Here is a 12109-nt window from a genome sequence, read left to right as displayed (position 1 = left end):
GATCGGGACTTCTTCTTTTTGTGGCTGAGTAATCCTCATTTGTATACATTTAATTTATCGGTTTATCACTTGATGGGCACTTGGCTGGAGGAAGTTTCCACCTTCCAGCATTTGTGAATAGTGTCACTATGAACATCGGTGTGCAAATATCATTTAGAGCCCCTGCTTTCAATTCTTACTGAAGTTTAGTGGGATTGCCGGGTCATACCCTTAGCTATCTGAGAAACCACCAAACTATATTCCAAAGTGGCTGCACCTTTATTTATGCCACCAGCAATAAATGAGTGTCCCTATTTCTCTGCATCCTGTCCAACACTTGTTATTTTCCATTTTTTAAATAGCAGCCTTTCTAATGGTTGTGAAATGGTATCTCATTGTGGTTTTGATTTGTATTTCCCTAATGGCTAATGATGTTAAACATTGTATTAGGATTTTTTTTTTGTATATAAGATCATATCTTATGCAAAAGGGGAAAGCTTTACTTCTTTCTTTCCAATTTGGATGGCTTTTATTTTTCTTACATAATTTTCTGGCAAGAACTTTCAGCACAAGGTTTAACTTTAGTGGTGACAGTGGGCATCCTTGTACCAGGGTCAAACAGCTCCTAAATGACCTGGGCTAAAGCTCCACCTCAGCTCTTACTCAATACCACCTCCACTTTGGTGGTGGTAACAAAAATCTGTACATGTATTAAAGCTTATAGAACTGTGGGTAAAAAATCATCAGTTTTATGAATATTAATTTAAAAGTTAAACATAAAAATTAGTTCATATAAAAGATGAATGAATGAAGCTGATTGCATATCTTGCAGTTTCATCCACACTCAAGAAGAAGCAGAAGGAGAAAAGTTTTGTTAGAACCTGACTCACATACTCAAATATTTACAGAATCCATTCAGAGAAATCAGTGGGTAACACAGATCAGGAGTAAAAGTACTATAGCTTCAGTAAGATGAAAAGTGACAGGTGACACATGAACTCTGCCCAAGATTGTGGCCAGCTGGAGCGAATCCTCATCTAAGGAGGATTCCACAATCTGATCTCTGTTTCAAATGTTTTATTTGCTCAAAATAGAGCCAATTAATTGACAAAAGAGGGCCAAACATAACAAATGACTGTGACTTTTCAATTTTACTTTAAGTTGTAAGCTCCTCAAGGGACAAGCCAGCTTTTCTTGCTCATTGTTGTAACGCCATTGCTTAAGATAAAGTTTGGACCTGGTTAGTAGATGCTCAAAAGTGTTTCTTGGATTAATGAATGAATCAGTCAATAAATGAATTGGTGAATGAATGACTCAATTACAAGTGAATAAATGAAATAATTATTAATCAATATGTAAAAGCAATAATGAATGAATGGCCCAATGAATGAATGACCCAATCCATCCAACAATCATTCAATTCGTGTGTCAATGATGAACAATCCAATGAATGAGTCTGTCCACCCAACAATCCATCAACCCATGGATCAATGAATGAATAAATCATTGAATGAGTCAATGAATGCTGTTGAGTGGTGGATTATATCAAGGGGACCCCAGAAAGGACATAGCAATGCAGGGGTGTAGGGGGAATAATCTGGTAGGAGCTCCCAGGGAAACATTAGTTTTGGTGCTTTGAAAGAGTAAAATCTTATTTAAGTGAATCTGCAGTTTCTTAAAGACTCCTCAATGTGCCTTTCATTTGTCTATCTGGCTGGAGTTTCAGAAGGAGTATGGGTGTTCGGAACAGCACAGAGGACATCTACTTCCTTCTGCTTGGGCTTTCCCAGTACCCACAGGCTCAGACCATCTTCTTCTGCCTGCTTCTTGTGTCCTACACAGTCACCCTTCTGGGGAACAGCCTCCTGCTCCTGATCTGCTGTGATGCTCGGCTCCATACACCCATGTACTTCTTCCTCAGCAACCTGTCCTTCCTGGACCTGTGCTACACGTCCTCCAGTGTGCCCCAGATCTTAGCCAACTGCTGGGTGAACCACCCTGCTATCTCCCTAAGCCAGTGCTTGGCCCAGATGGCTGCAGGGCTCTACCTGGGGGTCGTGGAGTGCCTGCTGCTGGCTGCCATGGCCTATGATCGCTATGTGGCCATTGGGGACCCCCTGCGCTACTCCGTGCGCATGAGACCCTGGCTTCTTGGCCTGTTGGCTGGGGCCTCATGGGCTGTGGCCTTCCTGCTGACGGTGGTCCCTGTGCTGACACTGCCACTGGAGTTCTGTGGCCACCAAGTCATCAACCACTTCTCGTGTGAGCTCCTGGCTCTGTTCAAGCTTGCCTGCTCAGACCTGCATGTCTACGAGTCACTCATGCTGGGCACCAGTGCCCTGACCCTGCTGGCCCCTTTAGCCTTTATTCTGGTGTCCTATGGAAGAATTCTGGCCACTGTGCTGAGGATGAGGTCCACAGAGGGCCGTGGCAAGGCCTTTTCCACCTGTGGGTGACACCTCACGGTTGTCATCCTCTTCTATGGCTCGGCTATCTCCATGTATATGATGCTTCAGGATAAGACCAGCCATGACCAGGACAAGATCATCTCCATCTCCTATGGTGTCCTCACCCCAACGCTGAACCCCCTCATCTACAGCCTGAGGAGCAAGGACATGAAAGGAGCCTTCAAGCAGCTCTTGGGGAAAAAGACTGGCCTCTAAGACACAGCATTAAGAGAGAGGAAATAAACCAAAGTTTCTGGCGTGCATACTCGGGGCTGGGACCTGGGGTTGGGTTCTTTGCAATAATTCTATGGAGGGCATGAGAGAGAGGGGGGGAGGGAGAGAGAATAACACACATATGCACTCACTAAGGCTCACATTAAAAAAAAGGCAGAAGGAATAAGGGGAGATGGAACAAAGAACCAAGTAGATAGACAGCAGAAAAGGCAAACTCCCCAGGCCCAGTGTGTGTGTGTGTGTGTGTGTGTGTGTGTGTGTGTGTGTGTGTGTGTGGTTTGTACGCAAGGGGGATGCTCTGGAAAAAGAGATGAACAGCAGATCCCTTTGTCATGTTGGCTCTTCCTACAGCTGATCTGAGGGCACAACAGCCATTCTCCAGCCAAAACTGGCTCTGACCCTCAGCCGTCTCAGTGACTTACACCGAGAGCCACGGGTGGTGGACGCACTCAGAGGCAGGGTCTTGCTACCTTAGTGGTCTGCCAACATGGCCCTTTCTGCCTGGGCAGTGTGCCTCTGAAAGAATTGTGAAGGCTATAGGTTTTCACCCAAACTACAAGCAAGCATGGTACTGTTTCGTGGATGTTGGCAGAAAGCAGGTGATGCCTAAGTCAGAGACAAAGGTGTTTGTTTCTCACAGCAAAAGAAGTTGCCAGCACTTCGTTTGCTTATGTCAGTTTTCCATGCCTTTGAAGACCTACCGACAGAACACAAAGTCCCTGTGATGGATGCTGGTACATGCAGCAGGCTGGGTTACAGCAGAGGGACATTGCTTCTAGGGGACTCACTGCTTTTATAGTAACTGCATGCAAGTCTGCCTTTCACCTGGAAGGGAGACGCTGCCTTCTGCTACAAGGTTACTCACTGAAAACAAAACCTGAGAGAAAGGCATTGCATTGTGAAGTCAAAGCTCTGGCACACACGGCTAATAAGGAGCAGGGGTGGAATGTGGACCCAGCTCTGACCTGATTCCTAGCAGGTGGAGCATAAAATGAAAAATAAAAATACCTGTATCAGTTATCTATTGCCATATTAATTCTCATAACAAATCCTCCCCAAAATCAGTGGGTTAAGACAATAAATAATGATATCATTCATGAATCTGTGGGCTGGCCATTCTGTGGGTAGCTCACGCATGTACTAGGGGTTGCAGAGCTGTTGACTGATCCTGCCTGTCTTTGGCTGGGAAGATGGGGGCAAGTCATCTCCACTTTCAGGATTATTGCCCTCCAGCTGGTCATCTCAGCATGTTCTCCTGGTAGTGGCAGAGTTGCATGAGCCTAAGCGCCGATGTGCAAGCCCATTTCGTGCCTGGCCCTGACCCTCTGACCTCTGACCCTCTACTTGCTGCATATCTGCTAACATCACACTGACTTAGACAAAGTACATCGTTGAGTCTAGAGGTGCCCCCGCCCAGTGGAAGGGCACTCACCGAAAAGTGCTATGTCAAGGGTTGTGGACATACAGGTGAAGAATTGGGGCCGTCGCTGCAAGCTGCCACAACAGCTAAAAGCAAAACATGAAAAAATAGCCTTCACTAGTAATGGACCACTGCCACATAAGACAACAGTGCAATACCATTTCCCGCCCACTGGTAAGGAGACACAATAATAAAGATCAGACAGGGCACAAGGAAATGATACTCTTTAACCTTGGGAGGAGAATAAACTGGTAAAAATATTCTGGAATGAATTTTGGAGTATTTTGAAAGCCTCCAAATATATAATGGTTGATTCAATAATTAAGCTTTTGGGAATTTAAGGACGTAACTACAAAATATATGATTACGTACATATGGAGTGGTGGATAAAAGGAAAATCTGGAAATGATCTAAATATTAATAATAATGAGTTGAATGAATAATGTACATTATTTTCTTTTAAAAACCAGACTGTTATATAAAAATATATTATAGATGAGTGGATTCTTAAATTTTAAAAATGTTTTTCAACTTGCAAATGTAATTCATGCTTGATGTGACAAGTCATATAATATAAAGACGTAAATCCCTAAACTGACATCCTCTCCCAACTTCCTTCCTCCCTTTATCACTTCCCTGGGTTAAACATTAGTTGCTTTAACAAAGAAACTCAAAATACAGTGGCTAAGTCAGCAAGGGATGTTTATCTCTCACGCACATAGGTGAGCCGATCTGCTGCTTGATGAGTTCATTCGTGGGCCCCCGGTGTTTACTCAGCAGAGGGAAACAATAGTCAGAGTTTTAAAAGAAAGGAGGACTAAGGTATGACATTAATAAATTTATACAAAGTTAACCTTTAGAAAAATGTAAAAATATATCGCATATATTTTTTAAAGTGTAAAGAAAGATACTACATAGGGCAGGATTGTATGCAATCATTGAATGCAAAAACACATTGTAAATATGTATATTATTAAAGAAGATCAATGCAAGGATAAAATTAATTAAAATCAGAGGCAGAGACAGAGTGGAGGGGACAGAGATGGAACTGAGATTTCAGTGAATGTACTTTGCTTATTAACTTGGACATTGGGACCACGTAAATATCGCACAAATTTAAACAGACAAGTCAAAGATAGAATTAAGAAATGAACGTAACTCTGTGTCAGGTTATTGGAAAAACCAATATAGGTAATATAATTGCGTGAGGTGGCTTTAAAATACAGTATTCTATCTGTGCAGTCATTCTTACCTGGATATATTACAAGAACGAAAAGAAGCACAAGAAAATCTCAAGCTTCACTTAATGATCTAGATATTCATTGAATGCATAAGGAAGCTTGACAAATTGCTTCAAAGTGATTTTTTTTTCTTTGTCTATATATACTGCATTTTTTTAAATCAAGGAAATGCAAAAAGAAAGTTTTTAAATACCTCCAGGGTCACGAACCAAAGAGGACTCAAATGAATATTTTACCTTTTCAGCTATAAAATGCATAAATACACCCAGATGTGCACACATGTTGGTTTATTTGAAAATATGCATATGAATATATAAACCTATGGTTATTGTGAACAGTTTGATAACCTGCTTTCCCAGTTTATAATCTTTCAAATATTTCCCCTTCTTACTAAATATGTTCCCCCCAAATTTCTCATTATTTTATAGTGTTGCAGAGAATAGGGAAAGGAACGTGGATGTATCTGTTTCTTTAACCAGTCACCTCTCCTTTGGATATTCAGATTGTCTCCATCTATTTAACATCATGTACGTATTTTGCGTCTCTCTTAGGCCTGTAGTTTTCAAAATGTGGTTCAAGGGCTCCTAAGGTAGTTTAAATTCTGCAAACTTAAAACTATTTTCATAAGAATACTAAGATGTTATTTGCCTTTTCCTTGTTGCTTTCTCGGGAAGGTAGAGTGGAGGTTTCCAGAAACTGCATTGTGTGTAAAATTGTAACTGCCTGAATGAAGAAGCAGATATGAGAATCTAGCTGTCTTCTATTAAGCCAATATTAAAGTGATTTTCAAAAATATGAAACAAGGCCAATCTTCTCACTAATTTTTTGCTTAAGAAACTATAGTTAATTTTAATAAAATTATGTTATGTTGACATATAGTGGGTTTCATATTGTTCTTTTAAAGTTAAAATTTTCTCAGTTTTAATTTATAATACAGTAAATATAGATAGACATAAATCATATAACCAAAAATCTTTGGGGGCTGTCAATAATTTTTAAAAGCATAAATAGGTCCTGAAACAAAAAGTATGAGAACTGCTGTCTTAGATTAATTCTTGGATATGGTTTTGCTGGGTCAAAGGATACCTGCATTCAGATTTCTGATGGATGATGCCAAATTGCTATAATGCTATGCAGTTGTTTCCCTGGCTCTCAATTTTCCTTGTTTTATAATCCAGGTGTGACTGATTAGTTTGCTAGGCTGCTTCATGTGATAAGCCCAATGAAGGAATTTCTATGGAAAGTATGATTGATTATATTTCTTTCACTTAGAACTGAAAGAAGCCCTTCGAAAATATCAAATAAACTATTAGAATCCTAACTTCAGTCCAGGCCTGAGTCTTCCTGACTTTTACAACAGCTTCTACCGATGGCCATGTAATGTGGTCTCTGAAATGCCACACTAGGGCGCTCTGAATTCATGCAGAAGACAAAGGGGGGATTTAAAAACAATTTTACAAATGACCCAGCATGGGCTGGTACACACACAGTGTTTTTGAGTTGTGCTGAATGAAAGTAGTCCCAGAAGGTTTACTGAACACTCAACTTGATTGCCACATGCCCCAGAAGTCCCCCTTTCTGCACTAGGCCCCCTTCTTTCTACTTCCCCAATCTCTGGCCCTCATCTCTTTTCATATCTGCCCTTGACACAGACCTTGGAAGTAGGAATAAAATCTGATTTGTGTTTTGGTGTTCTGAACATGCAAAATGCATTCCAGCACATTATAGAGTAGCAATACATATTTATTTATATAGTCCAAAGATGATTCCAAATTAGGGGTGCCTTTGCCCTCTTCCATCAAATTCAGGAGAGATTCAGAGAAAATGCTTCCCATCTGTTCTTTATTCCACAGAGACTAAGGGAAGCCTCAGAGATGCTGAGGCTTGGTTTAAGCTGGCCTCCCTGCTTGCCTACTGGCTGTGAAGATAGAGGCAACTTGGGATTGCCCAGACCAACATCAGCTCGGCATATGCAGTGTGAAGAGGAGCGATGAGGGGCTGGGTGATATCAGAACCAAGGACAGCTCCCTCCAGACTGTCAAGAATTCAAGGAAATTCTCTTGTCTCCTGATGACTGCCCTATGTAGTTCCATTTCTGAAAAATTCTGTCCCAGAGTGGATGTTCAGGCCATCTGATCACAGGTTACACACACCAAAGAAGGAAGACAGCAATCCAGAACCGTTTTGGTAGAACAATTTTACTTGAGCTTTCCAGGTAAGGAGACTGGATGGAGTACCTTGGAGGCAAAGTGGAGGGAAGCTCAAGATGTGGAGAAAGAAAATGGTATTTAGTCACATACAATTTGTGCTAGGCCCTTTTCTGAGTGCTTTCCCTATTAGATCTCAGTAATCCTGTAGTTGATCCTAAGATGTAATTAACATGGTTCCTATTTTACAGAAGGAGAAACAAGGGTAAGGAAGAATAAGCAAATATTATAGATTTCTCACAAGTATTTGTGGAGGATTTGGGATTTGAGTGCAAATCTATGTAATTCTAATTCTAATTCTAATTCTAATTTCTTCTACCATATGAACATTTCTCTTAGGGATGAATAAAAAGGAATGCTAAGTTTATGAGCTGAAAACCTGGGCCTTAGTCCCGGCTAGCTGAGTGATGTTGGTCAGTGTCACCACACCTTTGTGCTTTTGCTGTGGTACCTCCCTGTTCCCGGGGTGCCCAGTGACACCTGTTCTCTAACTTGGAATTTCACTAATTCTTCAAGGCCTCAGTTAAAATGTCTATCCTATACGGGGTTTCCCCATCCTCCCTTATGGAAGTAACCAGTCCTTCCTGGAACCCCTACTCTGCCTTGCTGCCTTGTTTACATGACTACTCCCTTCTTAGCATGGATTAAATTAATATGTCAGCCCTGGAATCTGACTTAGACGTCAAGCAAAAGGATAACTTCATCGTACAGATTCAAATCTGTGAAACTCCTTTCACACAGAATTTTCTAGAGGAACAGTAACTGGCCTCAGAAATAAACAGACCCATACTTGATGGTTTGATATGACACTTACTAGTTTGTGACTTTGGTCGAGTTTCATCGCTTCTCTGAGCTTTAGTGTCTCTCCTCTAAAATGAAGACAAAAATACTTCGCTCACCGAAATGTTTACAACCTGGATTAATGAAATAGTGTGTGTATCTTAAATACGATACCTATAGTTGGGTGTCATATTACTTAATAATAATAGCTAACATTTGTTGCTTAACATGTGACAGAAATTATGTGCATGACAATCTTGTAAGCACTAAATAATCCCAAATTTGCGTATAAGGAAACTGAGTGTCAATGAGGACATGTAATTGTTCAGAGCCTCACAGCTATTAAGTGGAGTATTTAAAATTCAAATCTGGGTCTAACTGACTCTTACATAATAATGAAAGCATTACATAATTTGAGATGAGGAAAAGTATATCCGTTTATTTTCAGGAAAGGTAAATGAGCCCTAGAGAGTTTAAGTAACTAGCTCAGGTTTACTCAATGAGAGAGCAGCAGGTGGCAAACTCCTGTGGTGAAGACCAAATCTTACTCAGTGTGCAACGCATTGTTGATGCCTGGCAAATGTTTATGGATGAAACAAAATGAAACAAATGAAATAACCTTGACTACTCTGATTCTTCACTGAACCAATATGACTTTTGTGGTGAAATGTATTGGTTCTTCTTTGGAATAAGCAAACACATCTCTTGGTATCTGAGGGGATTAATATGAAGTTTGATTCTTGGTAGACTTGAGGGCAGAGTAAGTCCGGACAGAGGGAAGAAGAACTGTGAATAGAAGGAAAGGCAGGAGAAGGTATATCACAGCAGAGGGATATCCCGAATTCCATTGAGGGGAGACCAATGGAGAAGGGCAATTGAGGGATTCTTTAGACCCAAAGGGAATTCCACCACCCAGAGCTAGAGCTGCTGGGCGAGACTCCTATTGAGAACCAAAGACAACTCCCCGACGCAGCCAGTGTCGGGCCACAGAGCGGTGCTTGCTTCAGAACCGGGGACAGCTCCGCCAACTATCTGAAGGGAACAGATTTCCTCAGGGGAATGGGAGCACTTTAACCTCATTGCTTCATTAATTTTCTATAAGGTTAGGTTTATAGTTAAAGGAATTGAAACTCAGATCTGTGAAGGGACAAAGTGAATATGTCTCTAGAGTGCAGCTCTTCGTTTGTAAGCCAAGCCATTGATCTACAAATGGAGAAGCAGCTTCATCATTGGGCAAATGTCTTTTACTTTCCAAGCCCCCAACTCCCTAGCAGTAAGAGAGAACTAAGAACATTTCTTGTATAGGGCCATTGGGATGGTTAAATGGGATCCTAGCTCCAGGATTCCAAGGTGATATAGCTGCAGCCGCATCACATCTGGTACATTGGGAAATTCAGAGCCACTCTATGTAATTACATCAGTAAACCCCTTTCATTCTTGTAGGTTTCCTCCTATATAAAATGAGGAAGTCAAACATAGTGACTTCAAATGGCCCGAATACTTACATTCCCTTCCTAGAGTGGAGGGTTTATTTTCCTTTCCTTTTTAACCAATACTGTTTGAAAAAAAAAAAAGTGAAATTTCACAAAACAACACAACAAGTGTTGAGGAACAAAAGCATGGGCCATGGAGCTGACCAGACTTGGGAAGTTTGAGTCTGTCCTACAACTTTCTGCTGAGAGGCCTTGGGGAAGCTGTTTGACTTTTTGGCACTTAGTTCTTACATCTGTAAAATGGGAACATTGATACTGACCTCTCAGTGTTGTTGTGATGGGGGATAAAAATATGATTTGAAAGCCCTTGATGCAGCACTTGCTTTTGGTAAATACTGGGGGAGAAAAAGGAAATTATTGTTACCAGCTTTCGTTCTGACCCTCAGATTCCAGGAATTTATTTATAGCCAATCGAGGCTCAGAGGGGTTAAATGATTGGCTCAGAGGCACCTTAGGGGAGGAAGTGGCATGTCCAGAATACAAAAATCTGTCTGATTTGCTCCAAAGAAGACTCCTGTAAGGAACAGAAGAACAGGCCAGGATTAGAATATCATCATATTCACTGTGTGGCAGGAGGGAAGGGCAGAGGTAGCTCACGGGCTGTAACTGGGAAGATTTTGTGAAAGAGATGAAGATAAAACAGACTAAGGGCAGAGTCCTGGGCACCGATGCCCTCTGGGTCAGTGAGAACTGCTTGTCTCAGGACCGGGGACAGCTCCACCTTGCTCTTGTCCTGAAGGAAACAGACTTCTGTTGAGCATGGGCTCAAGCCAGACCTCTTTTGTAGCTCTGACAACAACTATGGGGTCTCAGCTCACTCTCTATAAGATTAAGGTACAGCGATTTGTTATTTCTTAAATTCCAAGCATTCAGATACCATTTTCCAAAAATTTTCTACACCTCTGTCCTGCTGTCCTGTTGTTTACTTCACATTTTTCTCAAGCCAACTTACTTTTCTTGCTAAAATATGTTTATTTCAAATTGGAACTCTATACTCTTCTCTGAAAAGAGAAGAACTGGTATCACTTGCCACAGGTAGAAGGTGACAATAAAAGCAAAGTCCAATAAAAAATGGCGGTATGATATAATTCTACACCCCCTGACTGCTGAAAAGCCTGGAGGCTGCTCTCAGTTTGGTAAAAGAGAAGTTTAGCAAATGTTACAGAGATGTAAAGCTAAACGAGAACCAATCTGGGGCCTTCTCTTTTACGTAAGCAGTAGGATTTAAAGAGAATTGGCAAGAGAATAGCAGTCACAATAGGTGGCAAGATTATTTGTAAAGCAAAAAAGTGCAAAGTGGACAACAGCATGTGTAGTGTGCAAACTTTGTGTGAAAATGAGGGGATATTACATATATACATATATGCTTATATAAAACAGTTATATTATGCATGAATATATATTGTACGTTATATCATATAATCCCCCCTCATTTTCACACAAATTTTGCACAACATGTACATATAATTTTGATTAAGTAAAGAATATTTCATGGAAGACAAACAAGAAATTAGTAAGAGTAGTTAATTCCACAAAAGGGAATTGGGATGGAAGGAAAAATTATTTTTCTCTTTATGTCCTTTAGTATAATTTGAATTTTCACCATTTTTCCATATTTAATTTAAAATAAATTTAAGCTAAAACAATTAAATATAAAGGGCATAGAATGGGGGAAATATAATTTTATCTTTCAAGATTGCTTTAAGGCTTAAATGAGAGAATTGCATAAAATGCCTGCGATGTAGAATCTAAATCCATTGTCAACACTAGATCTGTCTTATAAATCCAAGTTTACATCAGTCAATGTATAGTTGAAATAAGCTTTAATTTCATAGGATTGGTCAGAGTACATGGATTTTATTATTGACTTTGTCAAAGATTACTGTCCTCATCTTCTAGACTAACATTCCTCAAATTCCATATCTCCAATATGTCTTGTTAAAGTGTAGGTTCTGGGATGAATTTGATTCCGCATTTCTAACAAGCTCCCAGGTGATTTTAATGTATTGATCTGGCCTACAGACCAAAATTTGAGAGACAAAATTTGAGGAACCTCCTTGCATTCCAAATTTACACATGACTCCTTTCTTAAACAATGCAATCTCATGCAAGGTACTGTTGGGTAGTAAAATCAGACAGAACTGATTTGAATGATTTCCATGTCTTTACTTCCTGATTGTAGCCTCTGGGACACACAGCTTCCTCATTTTTAACAGTAAGGAAAACACCTACTTTTCAGGAGATTGAGAAATGAATGAAATCTTTCATGATATGGTGCCAGGAACCCAGAAATAAATATAATATCTAT

The 12109-nt window shown here is 40.4% G+C and overlaps 1 pseudogene; it reads left to right on the top strand.

Moving 5' to 3' along the window:
• The first annotated feature begins 1712 nt into the window (after positions 1 to 1712).
• LOC143660022 (olfactory receptor 13H1-like) lies at positions 1713 to 2642 on the top strand (annotated as a pseudogene).
• The last annotated feature ends 9467 nt before the right edge of the window (positions 2643 to 12109 follow it).

The sequence above is a fragment of the Tamandua tetradactyla genome, chromosome 16 (assembly GCF_023851605.1).
Source record: "Tamandua tetradactyla isolate mTamTet1 chromosome 16, mTamTet1.pri, whole genome shotgun sequence".
Lineage (NCBI taxonomy): Eukaryota > Metazoa > Chordata > Mammalia > Pilosa > Myrmecophagidae > Tamandua > Tamandua tetradactyla.
This window is presented reverse-complemented; position numbering and strand designations above follow the sequence as displayed.